This window comes from Stomoxys calcitrans, chromosome 3 (genome assembly GCF_963082655.1).
Source record: "Stomoxys calcitrans chromosome 3, idStoCalc2.1, whole genome shotgun sequence".
NCBI lineage: Eukaryota > Metazoa > Arthropoda > Insecta > Diptera > Muscidae > Stomoxys > Stomoxys calcitrans.
This window is the reverse complement of record NC_081554.1, coordinates 81,229,181-81,245,188: the sequence shown is the minus strand read 5'-3', so window position 1 is coordinate 81,245,188 and position 16,008 is coordinate 81,229,181. Positions and strand designations below refer to the sequence as shown.

The window sequence follows — 16,008 nt, the reverse complement described above, 5'->3', positions numbered from 1 at the left end:
CATCACTTTCATTATTTATAAGCACATCGTCAAATTATATGTGTATTTCCTACTTAGAATGATAGACTTCTGTCTGCTAGTGAAGACACTTGTGCTCTATTGTTGTCATTCATCGCTGTCGTTGACTGATAATTTCTTTATAGGCACAATTAACATACGCACAATCTTTATGTGTGACTAGTTCATCTACAAAGTAGCGCGGATTTTTGCTCATTTGATAAGCAATCTCAGCAAAAATGACAATATTCAAATGCTTTCGTGTCTACAGAGATGCCAAATAGCAAGAAAATAAGGCAAAAGCCAAAAACGATTAAAAATATTTATTACTCAATTTCAGTTGTAATGCTAGTAAGAATGGTGCATTGCAGGTTATCCAACATTTGAATACAATTTGCCGTATGTGTATCTCAAAAAAACTTTGAAAACAAAAAATTCTGACAATAGAACTTTGAAAGTCGATTGAGCAAAAAGATGTTGAAAAATCGGCTTTTAAAAATAAAAGAATTCATACAAATAGCTGTAAATAAACTTCCTTTTGTGTTCGCCACCAAAAAGTTGATTTAGCGCGTACCCCAAAATACTTGGTTCCAAAATTGGATATCAAATTCGTTTTCTACACTCAACTACCTTTCATTTGAGTCCCATATTGTCATAATGGGTCAAATAACCCATTTGACGTACCTTTAGGAGGAAAAGCACCACCCGGACTTCAACGTAAATTTTAATGTCATATTCGTAATCTACTCCTTAATACCTTTTATTTTGGGTCCCATATTGACATGAATTTCAGATATAACTGTTTAGAGAAGTTTTGGGGTGTGGGCGGCTGAATACTTGGACTCAAATTTTAATGCCATATTCGTTTTCTGGTCTCCAATACCTTTCATTTGATACCCTTATTGTGACCATTGGACCACTTTCGGATAGGGGTGGCGTTTTTGGGATGAGGAGGAAGGTCCGCCTCCACACGATATCTAAAAATTATATAGCCTATGCTGCCTTCAAGACAAACGTACACAATCTATGAAAATTTTAAGAAAATCGGTTCAGCCATCATAGTCATAATGGGTCTAATGTCGTTTTTTAGGGTGGCGTGACCCCCTATACTTCGATCTGATTTTGTATGTCAGATTCGAAATCTACTCCCGAATACCTTTCATTTGAGCCCCATATTGAATTGAACGTCCAATATGTCTGTTTTGGCGAGTTTTGGGGTTTGGGCGGCCCTATGAGAACTTAAACTCAAATTTAAATACCATACTCGTATTCTACTCCCCAATACCTTTCATTTGATACCTATATTGTTCCGATCGGTCCACTTTTAATTTTGGGTTGTGTTTTTGGCATGAGGAAGAGAGTCCGTCCCCCTTCCGATACCGAAAAATTATATAGCCTATGTTTCCTTCCAGACCTACATAATATGCGAAAATTTCGAGAAAATCGGTTCTGCCGTTTTTCAGTCTATACGGAACAAACAAACCGAGTGCCACATATCCGCGATTGGCAAATGTGTCCATTTTGGGCGTTTTTGACCCCCTATACTTCGACATGAATTTGTATTCCAGATGCGTTATCTACTCCTGCATAATTTCCATTTCATACCCATGTTGTCCTTATCGGTCAACCTTTAATTTTGGGTGGTGTGTTTAGGCTAACGGTGGAGGGTCCAGAATCACTTTCTGATTTTATGTCTGTCTGTCAATGTTATATTATGTACAAAGTAAAAGTTGCAGTTTTCATCCGATCCTATTGAAATTGGAAAAAATCGGATCAGATCTGGATATAGCTCCCATATATATGTTCGTCCGATTTTCAGTAATAATGCAATAAAATGGTCATTTGTTAGAGATTTGGCAGGACGGATTTTTTTACGACTCTTGACATTGCTGGTGAATTTCATGGAAATCGGTGCAGATTTAGATATAGCTCTCTTATATATATTTATCGCCCGATTTTAACTTCTAGAGTCACAGCAAGAGCATTTGTTGATCCATCTTGCCAAAATTTTGCAAAACGCTTTCCGTGACGACTCCCACAGTACTTGAGGAGTTTGTTCGAAATCGGTTCAGATTTAGGTATAGCTCCCATATATATGTTCGTCCGATTTTGAGAAATATTGCACAAAACTGCTCATTTGTTACCCGATTCTGTCGAAATTTTTCAGGAAGGATGTTCTTATGACTCTCAATATTACAGGTGAATTTTATAGAAATCGCCCCAGATTTTCACCCCAAAAGCCCCTGCAAGCGCATTTATTGACCAATCTTGCCAAAATTTTGCACAACACTTTCCTTGACAACTACCACATTATCTAAGAAGTTTACTCGGAATCGGTTCAGATTTAGTTATAGCTCCCTTTTATACGTTCGTCAGATTGTGGGTAATTTTCCATAATTTTTTCATTTGTCAACAGTAGTTTTTACAGTTTGAACACATTTTCTCGCCGAGGTCCATCAAAATTGGTTCAGAATTGGATATATGTCCCACATCGTACTTATAGGGTAGGTGTAGGGTATTATACAGTCGGCACAACCCGACTTTTGGCCTTCCTTACAGGTTTACTGATTTCGAAATGCTATGATTTGCTTTGTTTGCCTATGTTTGTTTCACAAATCGATATCTCATATCAAGATTACATAGTCAACATACTTCACCATTCTAGTAATAAAGGGTTATCAAATGCAAAAATTGAAGGACTTCTGGAAAATTAATTAAACTCATAAAGTGTAAGGATTCTAAGTACTCCACATCAATAAACCATTTGCCGCCAGTGATGAATCTTTCCTTACTGTGAACGTGCTTCCACTACACTTAAAACTTAGAATTTCAATGTCATAATTGTAACATAAATTGCACTACGCAGCTTAGTTCATTGCAAGTATCGCATCCGCGTGTCATTTGTTCCGCGCAATGTAATTTATTTATCATATCTGAAGGATTTGTTTTGTTCCACACTCAAGGGAATAAGCCAAACACCATGGCTGGCGCATGTCTGTATTTATAGCCATCACTTTGTTATGCATATTTTATAACTTTTTTTTGTTATTTATTTTTGCACTTTAATTTATTCTATTTCGTCAAAAAAAAAACGAAAACAATTCATTTGGAATAAATTTTAAGCAGTCATCTGGGTGTGCTGATGGCGGAAGATCTTTGGGGGCAGATTGGAGGTGTGATAATTGGCGTTTATGTATGGGTGTGTGTGTGTGTGTGTGTGTGACATGGAAAACTTATTGGAAACAAAGAGCCATTGACCGACCACCACAAGAAAACGCACACAAAACAAAAAAAAGTGTACATATTTGTATACATGTTATATAGACTGATATATATAAAAAAAGTAAATAAATTATATTTTTAAACAAATACCACAGATAAGCCAAGAAATAACAGCAAAGATGCCATATCTATATATGGCTTTCAAAACACTAAAGCGTTTTTTTTTCTTGTAGTCATAGGAGGAAACTGAATGAATGCGTTGAGTTTTGCTTTGATTCTCAAGTCAACTACAGTACGAGGGGCAGTTTTTAATCAACTACATACGAGGTCTGCTATATAAATTTATGGTTAAGTAACGAAAATGACAATCTTTATAATCAACAAGTAAAAGCGTGCCAAATTCGGCCGGGTCGGGTCTTATATACCCTCCACCATATATTGCATTTGTCAAGTTCTTTTCCCGATAGGCAAACAAAGGATAAAAAAAAAGAATTTCTTTAATATTGGAGCTATATCAAGTTATGATCCGATTCGGACCATAATTGAATCGAATGTTGGAGACCATAGTAGAAGTGTGTTAAATTTCAGCCAATTCGTATAAGAATTGCGCCCTTTAGGGTCTCAAGAAGTAATAAATAGAGATCGGATTATATGGGAGCTGTATCAGGCTATAGATCGATTCAGACCACATTAGACACATATATGGAAGGTCATGAGAGAAGCCGTTGTACAAAATTTCTTCCAAATCGGATGAGAACTGCGCCCTCTAGAGGCTCAAGAAGTCAAGATCATAGTTCGGTTTATATGGCAGCTATATCAGGTTATGTACCAATTTGCGCCATACTTAGCACAGTTGTTGGAAGTCATAACAAAACATATCATGCAATATTTCAGCCAAATCGGATGAGAATTGCGCGCTCTTTAGGCTCAAGAAATCAAGATCCTAGATCGATTTATATGGCAGCTATACCAGATTATTAACCGATTTAAATCATACTTGGTAGTGCTATCAAAACACTATGTGCAAAATTTCATTTAAATCGGACGAGAATTGCGCCCTCTAGAGGTTCAAGAAATCAAAACCCAAGATCGGTTTATATGGCAGCTATATCAAAACATAAACCGATTTGGACCATACTTAGCGCAGTTGTTGCAAGTGATACCAAAATACCATGTGCAAAATTTCAATCAAATCGGAAGAGAATTGCGCCCTATAGTGGTTCAAAAAGTCAAAATCCAAAATCGGTTTACGTGGGAGGTACATCGAAACATGGGCCGATATAGCCCATTTACAATCCCAACCGACCTACGCTAATATGAAGTATTTGTGCGAAAGTTAGCGAGCTTTCGACAGACACACGGACGGACGGACATGGCTAGATCGATTTAAAATGTCATGACGACAAGACTATATAAACATTATGGGGTCTTAGACGAGTATTTCGAGGTGTTAAAAACGGAATGACGAAATTTGTATACCCCATCCTATAATCTTATATATAAAAATCAATTTGTGTTTGTTTGTAGGTTTGTTTGTTTGTATGTTTGTATGTTTGTGTGTTCCTTATAGACTCAGAAACGGCTGAACCGATTTTCTTGAAATTTTCACAGATGGTGCATAATGACCCCGTGGTGAAAATAGGGTACTAAATTTTTTGATATTTGAAGGGGGGGCGGACCCTTCCCCTTACCCTAATTTTCAGAAACGCCAGATCTTGGAGATGGGTGGTGCGATTTAAGCAAAATTTTGTGTGCTCTTATATAGTACCTTAAAAATAAAAATTTGGTATCCAAATTTCGGATGGGGTACCTAGGGGAGCTGCCTCACCCTAAAACCGACCAAACATATATTTAGACCAATCACGACAATATGGGACTCAAATGAAATGTGTTTGCGAGTAGAATACGAATGTGATATCCAAATGTAGGACCATGTATTTAGGACTTCACCCTTTTCCCAAAACACCCCCAAAGGAAAAAATTTTTCGACCATGCCAATATGTGGCTCAAATGAAAGGTATTTGAGATTAGAAAACGAATTTGATAACGTATTTTGGGGCCATGTGTTTGGGTGACGCCTCATCCAGTAAACTCGCCTCAAAGCCAATGGCAATATGGGGTTTAAATAAATGGTATTTGGGAGAAGCGCACGATGCTGATATTTTTTCAGGGCCAAGTATCTGGGGAAAACACCACTAAATCAGACATCATGAGAATACCGGGCTGAAATGAAGTATTTTAAGAATGAAGTACACCTTACATCCAAACTTAAATTCGTAGACCAATAAAGTTCATGTGGGATTCAGATAAAGGCACTTATATTGTTAAACTGTTAGTCAAGTTAGCATGGTATATCACTAAAAGATCTTTAATTGTCCAAAATAAATATTCCAAGGAAACTTTCGTTCCATATAAAGTAAAAGAAGGCGCAGCGGAGCGGGCCCGGGTCAGCTAATGGAGGGTATAAAAATTGGTTTTATACCCTCCACCATTGGATGGGGTATACAAATTTCGTCATTCCGTTTGTAACACCTCGAAAAATTCGTCTAAGACAAGATATCCGACTCCCAAAACTCTGTACTGTAGCGGCTACAAATTCGAGATAAAAATACTCCCAAGTACTGAATTGTGGTTGTTTTTAAAGATTATCTCCACAACAGCAACTTGTTCGTGTCTTGCTCTTCAATAGTCTTGAAATACAACATCATGTGGGTTCAGTGTTCACGAGTTCAGCGAAACACAGACACCAATGAATGGTTTTGTGCAGGGCTTTGATAGAGATAAAGAATTGGAACTTCGCACATAGATTGGTTGGTGGCGCTTGTGGATATAAATAAATGAGAATTATCTAAGAACATGCCGCAAGCAGAATTCTGCTCTTAACGGCATGCAGTTTGAGTCGTTTGCGATTTCTTAATATGCATTATTTCCTTCCCCGTGAAGGAAAATATGGAGTAATGCACGTATATAGAGTTTCGGCAGTCTTAACTTGCTTTTCTTCTATTTCATTTCTTAATGCATACATATTTAGAAGATGCAAATGAAGCAAATGACGCATTGGAGTAGAATTCTGCTTGCGGCATGTTTTTATATAATTCTCATTCTCTCAACCAGTCTATGTGCGAAGTTCAAATTCGCTACCTATATATAAATTATCTTCACATCCTTTTCTGGTAAAGTGACATATTTTCTTATGCATCTCTTTCTGACATTCAACATTAATAAAATGTGAAAGTTTTTGAGGCGCCAAACACTAAATATAAATATTTCAATTATTGTTTTAAAATAGAAAACGTTTCTATGGGTATGATAAATAAGATAGTATTATCAAGTAATAACAAGTATTAAGTATTTAAAAGTGTTAAGTTTGGCCGGGTCGAATCTTATATACCCTCCACCATGGATCGCATTTGTCGAGTTCTATGCGCGGTATCTCTTTTTAGCCTAACCAAGAATATTGAATAAGAGCTGTAATGCTATTAGAGCTATATCAAGTTATAGTCCGATTCGGACCATAAATGAATGCTGAACATTGTAGAAGTCTTTGTGTAAGATTTCAGTTCATTCGGATAAGAATTGCGCCTTGTAGAGGCGCAAGAAGCAAAATCATGAGATCCGTTTATATGGAAGCTGTATCAAGCTATTGATCGATTCAGACCATATTAGACACGTATGTTTAAGGTTATGGGAGAAGCTGTTGTATAAAATGTCTGAAAAATCGGATGAGAATTGCGCCCTCTAGAGTCTCAAGAAGTCAAGATCCCAGGTCGGTTTATATGGCAGCTATATAAGGTTATATACAGATTTGCGCCATACTTAGCACAGTTATTGAAAGTCATAATAAAACAACTCAAGCAAAATTTCAGTCAAATCGGAGAAGAATTGCGCCCTCTAGAGGCTCAAGAAGTCAAGATCCAAGATCGGTTTATATGACAGCTATATCAAACCATGGATCGATTTGGCCCATTACAATCCGAACCGACCTATACTAATAAGAAGTATTTGTGCAAAAATTTCAACTGCTAGCTGCACTCTTCGAAAGTTATCGTGCTTTCGACAGGCAGACGGACGGACGTACATGGCTAGATCGACTTAAAATGACATGACAATTATTAACATATATACTTTATGGGGTCTCAGACTCATATTTCGAGGTGTTACAAACAGAATGACGAAATCAGTAAACTTCCATTCTATGATGGAGGGTATAAAAATGTTCAATGTGGAAAATATATTTTTATACCCACCACCGAAGGATGGTGGTATATTCATTTTGTCATTCCGTTTGCAACACATTGAAATATCCATTTCTGACCCTATATTCTTGTATATATTCTTATTATATATTCTTGATCAGCGTAAAAATCTAAGACGATCTAGCCATGTCCGTCCGTCTGTCTGTTGAAATCACGCTATAGCCTTTAAACATAGAAATATTGAGCTAAAATTTTGCTCAGATTCCTTTTTTGTCTATAAGCAGGTTAACTTCGAAAATGGGCTATATCGGACTATATCTTCATATAGCCCCCATATAGACCGATCCGCCGACTTAGGGTCTTAGACGCATAAAAGCCACATTTATTGTCCGATTTTTCTGAAATTTGGGACAGTCAGTTGTATTAGACCCTTCCATATTCTTCTTCAATTTGGCTCAGATCGGTATAGATTTGGATATAGCTGCCATATAGACCGATCCGCCGATTTTGGGTCTTAGGTCCATAAACGACACATTTATTATCCGATTTTGCCAAAATTTAGGACAGTGAATTGTTTTAGGCCCTTCAACATCCTTCTTCAATTTGCCCGAGGTCGGTATAGATTTTGATATAGCTGCCATATAGACCGATCCGCCGATTTAGGGTCTTTGACCCATAAAAGCCACATTCATCATGCGATTTGACTGAAATTTGGGACAGTGAGTTTTGGTAGGTCACGTGAGATACTTTTACAATTTGGCCCAGATCGGTCCAGATTTTGATATAGCTGTCATATAGACCGATCCGCGGATTTAAAGTCTTAGACCCATAAAAGCCACATTTATTATCCGATTTTGCTGAAAGTTGGGACAGTGAGAAAGGTTAAGCCCTTCGACATACTTTTGCAATATGGCACAAATCGATCCACATTTGGATATAGCTGCCATACAGACCGATCCGCGGATTTAGGGTCTTAGACGCATAAAAGCCACATTTGTTATCCGATTTTGCTGAAAGTTGGGACAGTGAGTTGTGTTAGGCCCTTCAACATCCTTCTTCAATTTGGCCGAGGTCAGTATAGATTTTGATATAGCTGCCATGTAGACCGATTCGCCGATTTAGGGTCTTTGACCCATAAAAGCCACATTCATCATGCGATAATTTTTGTCTGATTTGGCTGAAATTTTGAATGCGGTGTTCTGCTACTACTTCCAACAACTGCCCCAAGTACGGTCGAAATCAGTCTGTAACCTGATATAGCTCCCATATAAACTGGTCTCTCGATCATCCTTGTTTGGTTCCTAGAAGCTTTCATTTTTGCTGTTTAACAGAAGTTTGGTATGTAGGATAAAATAATGCCCTTCAACTAAGTTAATTTTGTTCAAATTTTTAGCAGAATTCTTGGTGGTGTGTACCCAAGATTCGGCCCCGCTGAACTTAGCACGCTATCACTTGCTAATTAATAGCTTTTGTCTTTAAAGAGAAACCGTGGCATGAATTTGACAAAAGCGATCCATGATGGAGGTTATATAAGTTTCGGCGCTGCAGAACTTATTACACTTTTACTTGTTGTCATTTGAATCAATAATAAGAAAGAAACAAAAAAATCTTGTCGTTTCAGCTGGTAACACTTCATGTGTCAGCTACCCTGTACATATGTGCCTAAACTATAAACTTGCATTTACTGCCAGATTCTATAGGTCGTGCGTCTGCAACTAGAAACTACATGGCAATGTTGTATTTCATTAGTGTATGTATAACATCCACTATAAACGGCAGTACCGTGTATTCTGGCAAACATAAAAAAATCTATTTAAATAAGATATTTGATATTTTGGTCCCCTCTCCCATTTCTGTGAATTGAAATAATTCAATACCCTTTTCCACTTATCTCATAATAGAGCAATATAAAAATTTTAAGTGGAAATTTTGGGCGTTTTTCCACTTTTATTAAGGGGCGTCTAAGCAAACAAACGCATATGGCTACACCTGCCAGCATAGATAGCTCTATGTCAATCAGTGTACATTGAGTGTATCCACACATGTATTGTACACACATGTACTGCTTCCCAGTCTATGATTTTCTGTTGTGACGTTTCGGTCAATATCGATTGGGTATCTGCAAAAGAAAACAAAGACCTCCCAAACAAGGTGTAGGCGTTGGCGGCTGTGCTACTGCCGCTGTTGCTTGACGTTGGTCGTCATTTCATATGCATACAGTTTATGTGATGTCAGTCCGCGAACCTCATAGCTGGGGTAAAGTCTAATGCTAAAAGCAAACAAAGGCAGCCAACAGGGATTTTCAAACAATGCATTTGATTGCAATGTGAACCATATAACAAAGCATGCATAAAATTTTGTTAATATGAAAAAGAAAATAAAGCTAACAAGGCGCCAAAGAGATTTTCCTATTTGAGTAAAAAATCAGCAGATAAATGCTGCAAGAACAACAAATGTAACCAAATGTATTTTGCTTTAGTTATTAGAGACACAAAGGCCTCATGTAAACCGGTTAGAAAACTGGAACGGATACCGATCATATAAACGGGTTTCAATCTGGTTCCAGCAGATAAAAGTGGTGACAAATTGCAGCTGTGAATGCTCTAAGATACGGGACCAATATATCCTTGGGGAGGTCTAGGAAAATGAGTGCTCCGCTCTATTGAAGCAGATGGGATTTAATTTTCTGGATCTCAATTAAGACATATCTGAATTAGCATACATTGACATATGCAACCTAAAATAATGTTTAAAGCGATTTAGTTTGTCTAAGGTAGATACTAACAAGTAAAAAGGCGTTAAGTTCGGCCGGGCCGAACTTTGGATACCTACCACCTCGGGTAGATAAGTAAATCACCTTTTGTCAAAATCCGGTGAAAAATGCATACCTTATGCCCAATAGCAGCTACAATATATCGAAATATGTTTCAATTTGGACCCAATGCTAAAAAGCACAAGTCATTGTTCAGTTGTGTATAACAACATATACGACGACACAAATGTCGAAAAGCCTAACATAAGTCACTGTGTCAAATTTCAGCGATATCGGATTATAAATGCGCCTTTTATGGGGCCAAGACTTTAAATCGAGATATCGGTCTATATGGCAACTATATCCAAATCTGGACCGGTTTGGGCCAAGTTGCAGAAGAATATCGAATGGCCCAACAGAACTCACTGTCCCAAATTTCAGCGACATTGGATGTCGAAGGTCCTAACAACTCTCTGTCCCAAATTTCGGCGACATCGGACAATAAATACGCCTTTTATTAGCTTAAAACTTTTAATCGCGAGATCGGTCTATATGGCAGCTATATCCAAATCCGGACCGATCGGAGCCAATTTGAAGAAAGATGTGGAAGAGCCTACACAACTCACTGTCCCAAATTTCAGCTAAATCGGATAATAAATGTGTCTTTTATGGGTCCAAGACCCTAAATCGACGGACCGGTCTATATGTTGCCAAAAAGAGAATAGCTAAAAAATCACCCTTATATTTATACGTCGCTCTATTTATACTTATAGGGTCGTAGTTATTACAATTTTTATCAGACTTGTCTGAAATTTATTACGAATTATTTTATTGCGAATTTGCACATTAACATTCCATTGAAGAATAGTAGGGATACTTGTCTCATATCCATGAGTGTTGTATTGGGTTGCCCAAAAAGTAATTGCGGATTTTTCATATAGTCGGCGTTGACAAATTTTTTCACAGCTTGTGACTCTGTAATTTCATTCTTTCTTCTGTCAGTTATCAGCTGTTACTTTTAGCTTGCATTAGAAAAAAAGAGTAAAAAAAGTATATTTGATTAAAGTTCATTCTAAGTTTTATTAAAAATGCATTTACTTTATTTTAAAAAATCTGCAATTACTTTTTGGGCAACCCAATACAATACAAGTTTAAGCTCAGTGATAATGGACCGTCTTTTTTTTTGTACAACGAAACGAAGCATGGAAATTAAAGTACGAGCTTTCATCCGATCGCCACTCATGTGAGGGCCTTAAGCATAACACCGCATCAATTGCGGTGGCTATAGATACTAACACTGTATTTTTATGAGTGTATCGCAAATCAGAAAAATAGAACCGCTTAAAGTTTTCTGCTAAATACATACCTCACAAGTGTCGCTAGCACTAGGCGGAGATAAACACCGCTGAAAAAGTTGTCCGATGTTTTTCATGGGATTTTGTTTTCAACGTCAAAAGTGAATATGCTTACCTCTGAGTTGCGGTGGTCCCACTTATTGTTTTATCGCAAATGCAAACCTTGCCCAAGAATATTCCCCTAAGGAACAGCGGTTCAAAATTAGATATTGGGTCCATATAGTGGTATTGCAGAATTTCACATTATTAGGGTAGGTGTAGGATATTATTTGCATATTTCTAATATCAGTTTCTAACTTGTCGAAAATGTTCTTTTCTATACCCTACACCACCACTGTGGTACAGGGTATTATTAGTTTGAGCATTTGTTTGCAACGCTAAGAAAGAGAAGGGATAGACCCATTGATAAGTATACCGATCGGCTTAGAATCACTTCCTGGTTCGATTTAGCCATGCCCGTCTGTGAGTCTGTGTACACTTGTTATCAAAATGCAGGTCGTATTTGTTGTCCAATCGTCACGAAATTTAGCATAAATCACTTTTTTTGGCCCAAGGACGGACGCTATTTTAGATTTAGATATATTTCCCATATATATGTATCGCCCGATTTGGCGATACATTTTTTTACCCTCCATCATAGGATGGGGGTATACTAATTTCGTCATTCAGTTTGTAACACCTCGAAATATGCGTCTGAGATCCCATAAAGTATACATATTCTTGATCGTCATGTCATTTTAAATCGATCTAGCCATGTCCGTCCGTCTGTCTGTTAAAACCACGCTAATTTTTGAAGGAGTAAAGCTAGCCGCTTGAAATTTTGCACAAATACTTTTTATTATTGTAGGTCGGGCCAAATCGGTCCATGTTATGATATAGCTGCCATATGAACCGATCTTGGGTCTTGACTTCTTGAGCCTCTAGAGGGCGCAATTCCTATCCGATTTTACTGAAATTTTGCATGTATTGTCTTGGTATCTTTTCCAATAACTGTGTTAAGTATGGTTCAAATCGGTTCATAATCTAGTATAGCTGTCATATAAACCGATCTTAGATCTTGACTTCATGAGCCAATAGAGCGCGCAATTCTCATCCGATTTGGCTGAAATTTTGCATGAGGTGTTTTGTTATGACTTCCAATAACTGTGCGAAGTATGGCATAAATCGATAAATAACCTGATATAGCTGCCATATAAACCGATCTTGGGTCTTGAATTCTTGAGCCGCTAGAGGGCGCAATTCCTATCCAATGTGGCAGAAATTTTGCTCGTAGTGTTTTGGTATTATTTTCAACAACTGTGTTGAGTATTATTCATATCGGTTCATAACCTGGTAAAGCTGTCAGATCCTGGATCATGACTTCTTGAGCCCATAGAGCACGCAATTCTTATCCGATTTGGCTGAAATTTTGCATGAGGTGTTTTATTATGACTTCCAATAACTATGTTGAGTATGGCGCAAATCGGTACATAACCTGATATAGCTGCCATATAAACCGATCTGGGATCTTGACTTCTTGGGCCTCTAGAGGGCGCAATTCTCATCCGATTTGGAATAAATTTTATACAACGGTTTCTCTCATGACCTTCAACATACGTGTCTAATATGGTCTGAATCGATCAATAGCTTGATACAGCTCCCATATAAACCGATCTTCTGAATTTGCTTCTTGAGCCCCCATAAAGCGCAATTCCTATCCGAATGTACTGAAATATTACATAATGACTTCTACCATGTTCAGCATTCATTTATGGTCCGAATCGTACTATAACTTGATATAGCTCCAATAGCACAACAGTTCTTATTCAATATTCTTTGCTTGACTAAGAAGAGATACTGTGCATAGAACTCGACAAATGCAATCCATGGTGGAGGGTATATAAAATTCGGCCCGGCCGAACTTAGCATGCTCTTACTTGTTCGTAACTAAATTTTCCCGTAGTAACTACATTTTTCCATCGATCTACATAAAATTTGGCACGGATTGTTTTGCTACGGATCTTAACATATCTGCAAGATTTTATCAAAACTGGTTCAGATTTAGATACAGCTCCCATGTATATGTATCGCCCGATTTGCACTTAAATGGCCGTAGTAGCTAAAATTGTCGACCGATCTGCACAAACTTCGGCAAGGACAGTTTTGTTTTTGATCCTAACATATCTGCAAGATTTTATCCAAATCGGTTCAGATTTAGATATAGTTCCCATATATATGTATTGCCCGATTTGCACTTAAATGGCCGCAGTAGTTAAAATTGTCAACCGATCTGCACAAACTTCGGCAAGGACGGTTTTATTTTTGATCCTAACATATCTGCAAGGTTTTATCAAAATCGGTTCAAATTTTTATATAGCTCCCATATGTATGTATCGCCGGATTTGCACTTAAATGGTCGTAGTAACTATTGGGTTGCCCAAAAAGTAATTGCGGATATTTCATATAGTCGGCGTTGACAAATTTTTTCACAGCTTGTGACTCTGTAATTGCATTCTTTCTTCTGTCAGTTATCAGCTGTTACTTGTAGCTTGCTTTAGAAAAAAGTGTAAAAAAAGTATATTTGATTAAAGTTCATTCTAAGTTTTATTAAAAATGCATTTACTTTCTTTTAAAAAATCCGCAATTACTTTTTGAGCAACTCTATACAATTTTCAGCCGAACTGCACAAATTTCGGCAAGGACAGTTTTGATTTTGATCCTAACATATCTGCAAAATTTTATCAAAATCGGTTCAGATTTAGATATAGCTCCCATATATATGTATCGCCCGGTTTGCACTTAAATGACCGTAGTAGCTACAATTTTCAACCGATCTGCACGAAATTCGGCAACGACAGTTTGGTTTTTGATCCTAACATATTTGCCAGATTTTATCCAAATCGGTTCAGATTTGGATATAGCTCCCATATATATGTATCGCCCGATTTGCACTGAAATGGTCGTAGTAGCTTTATTTGTCCACCGATCTATACACAATTTGCCACGGATTGTTTTGTTACTGATCTTAACATTTCATCAAAATCGGCTCAAATTTGGATGTAGCAGCCATACATATTTATAGCCGGATTTGCTATTATATGGCCGTAGTAACAACAATATTCAAACGATCTGTTGGAAAGTCGGTTCAGATATAGATATACCCTCTATATACATGTATATTTAAATATTGCCCGAATTTACAATTGTGGGGTAGGTGTAGGGTATTATAGAGTCGACTCCGCTCGACTCTTGCCTTTCCTTACTGGTTTAAAGATGTACTTTATAAGAGCTGCCGGCACAAAGGCAATTAAAAAGCGATTTCACTTACCAATCGCTATGCCTCACTTCATACTTTACGAATATGCCAAATAAACGGTTGAATAAAACCCTAAAAAATTCCAAAAAAAATAATTTTGTAATAGACTATTTTTAGACTTCTCATTTCTTTCGATAAAGTCTATATTCTACACCATTTGCAATTAAAACAAAACAAACAAATCTTGTGCATACTGGTTCGATGTAGCGTTAATAAACCGGTTCACCGTTCACACCAGTAACTTGACACAATGCTAGCTAACCCCTTTTCGGCGTTCGGTGGTTCACCGTAGGTAGTCTCACTCAACTCTCCTATGGCGAATGACACGAATAGCCTGCGGTTTTGTTTACTTCTTTGTTTACACTTCTGGCATGAAGGTTCTCCCCATAACCATATCGTTTGTTTTGATCTGGGGTTTTTTTTTCTCATTTCGGCAATTTGACGCAGTTCACTTTCATTCTGGGCAAGTGCCAGGAATGTTCTTATCACTGATTGCTCTAAGATATATATTTGTGTAACTCTGCGACATTGCGATGGCTAATTGCATTAGCATTATTAATTAATTTATGAATTTAATCCAATTGCATGGCACTTTGATAAATTTGCTCCCTTGCTATGTTTTTTTCCGCTCTTCGTTAGCTTCGCTTTCGCTTGACACTCAATGCTGCTGCATAGCAACTTAAATAACTCCATTAGCAATTTCCGTTTTATCACTGTGGCGATTGATTGCTGTTTTTTTTAGGATTTTTTTTTTCTATTTCACTGGACCTCAGTGTCAGCATGACACAATCACCAAAAAACACTCACTGTCACTGGCGGCCGTAGTTGTTTTCTCATGCGTGTGCACTTTCGCGACGCGTATTCTGCGACTATTCTCTGACGTTTGAAAATGAAAAGAATTCACTTGTTGCACGTCTTTATTGCATTCAATGCAAACAGCCACAACAACAGCGACAAACTGATTGGGGCTTTTGTTGTTTTTTTCGATTTGTTTGTTTTTGTGTCTTTTTCGTTTCTTCTTTGTCGGGGTGCTCCCTGATATCTTCGTTTGTTAAGCTTACTTGTTTTGTTGTTTTTGTTTTATTGTAGCAGCCATAGCTCTGCACTCACGTGTGTTTGTTTGTAAGTTGCACGCTGTGTGGTGAGTAACAAACAGAGTCGTAATTTGTGGGGTTTTACTATGTAAGGCCT

At 37.5% G+C, this 16,008-nt stretch overlaps 1 protein-coding gene across 6 annotated transcripts in view; it reads right to left on the bottom strand.

The window, feature by feature from the left end:
• LOC106084948 (sodium-dependent noradrenaline transporter) overlaps positions 1 to 15,764 on the bottom strand; it is a 54,948-nt gene extending 39,184 nt beyond the window's left edge. For 4 of the 6 annotated variants that reach the window (XM_013248931.2, XM_059364206.1, XM_059364207.1 and 1 more), the window contains exon 1: positions 15,625 to 15,764. The gene's annotated coding sequence lies outside the window, so the exon portion shown is untranslated. Of the gene's footprint in view, positions 1 to 15,079; positions 15,096 to 15,167; positions 15,384 to 15,624 lie in introns of those variants that run through there. The other 2 variants (XM_013248932.2, XM_059364203.1) reach the window with 2 other exon arrangements.
• Positions 15,765 to 16,008: the final 244 nt, after the last annotated feature.